Below are 1,623 nucleotides of genomic sequence, written 5' to 3'. Positions count from 1 at the left end.
TTCCAATTATAGTTTCAAAGTAGTTGAACGCGCCCATTTCTTTGATACTACTGAAAGGTTCCACCCTGTATATACAGCTTACGACGATACATACATATTTGAGAGTTGGCAACCATGCAATTTCTAGGTGGGAAAAAAAAGCTGCTTGCGCCACCTAATAAGCACGAACGGGAGTTACGTTTGGCATCTTGTCTCGAATGGCGGTCGTGAACGTTTCGTTCCATAAATGGTTGTTGTTATTTTGTGTTATTTAATGCAGGTAGTAATTTTTGCATTTCTTTATATCGTATTTGTGTTTTGTTTGTCGCATTTTATATTTTTGTATGTTTGAATATTTGTTTTTGAAATTTACTTGGTTTAACCGCAATGCAATCATATGTGTGATACCGTTATGCTATTGTTTGTAATTGTTTAAGTTTTTGGTGTAATGTTTGCTTAATTTATGTTTATTGATGTTGATTACTTGGTCTTGTCCCTGAAGTTACATTCATATAAGTTTGGTTCATTTTATTTTAATATGTGGAAATTACCGATTCGTTTAATGTATGTACTGACTTGTTGTATGTTACTAACAATTTTCTCCGTGAATGAAGCAGTCTCGGAAAGGTGGAAAAAGAAACTGTAGTCTATAATTATGTGTTAGGGCACCTAATTCCGTGCACTGTCTTCGAAATCCAACTGTAGGTTCGAAACCCCGAAACCAGGGGCGGACTACCCATCTTGCAGGAGCGAGATTACGCTAATCAAAGCTCTTCAGTTTAGAATCTATGTGCGTTAAATGAGTGGCGATTTAATAATTTCCACATATCTTGTTTTTAGTCAAATTTGCCTACAAGGCCATGTAGTTTTCCATCTTGCTTTCAACAAAAGGACTTTATTGCACCAAAGATGAGTCACATCCTGTACTTTTAACCCTTTCTCAGAATCTTGGTACCTGCTTCTACCTGACCCATTGTCCCCAAAAACTTGCTTTTAACCTTGAGTGTAACCATCCTTGTGTATATGCATTTACTATCTTTGTTAACTACTGCTTAAACTTTTACAAAATATTTTGTTAATTAACTTTTGGACTGTTTTAATCAAACTGCAAGGTTTTTCTTACGCCGTACTCTTTTTATCCTTGGCAGTGACTTTTGCGAGAGTACGACACCTTTTGGCTTTGTTTGTTTTGTTTATATTAATGTACACCAACTAAATTTCCGGGTTTTCACAATCATAATAATTACGATCATTATTAAACGAACTTCTCACAATTTCAGTGTTTTATTTAAAATTCCTTCCCTACTGTGCTTCAGGTCAAAGCGTTGTCTACAACTAACGTAAGGAGGCCCTGCTTTAGATGTTTTATCACGTGCCACTTTTCAAATTTAAGCGGGTACTTGTTTAGTTTTAGAGGGAATAGTCATTCGGGTGGCCATTTTTTTAAAACGTTGCCGGGTTTATTTTATTTCCGTGTTCTTGTAGTGTGAAGTTAGCGTAGAACCTGGGGGTTATGACAAGAGTCACTATGGACATTTAGCAATATGACACGTACGGCCGGAAAAGTGACAAGTGCGGCCGGTAAAGTGATAGGCGGTAGGAAAAGTCGATTGATCTGCCGCGGTCATGGAAACTAAAGTTTCC

Source organism: Photinus pyralis, unplaced genomic scaffold, assembly GCF_008802855.1.
Source record: "Photinus pyralis isolate 1611_PpyrPB1 unplaced genomic scaffold, Ppyr1.3 Ppyr1.4_LG2, whole genome shotgun sequence".
In the NCBI taxonomy this organism is placed as follows: domain Eukaryota; kingdom Metazoa; phylum Arthropoda; class Insecta; order Coleoptera; family Lampyridae; genus Photinus; species Photinus pyralis.
This window is presented reverse-complemented; position numbering follows the sequence as displayed.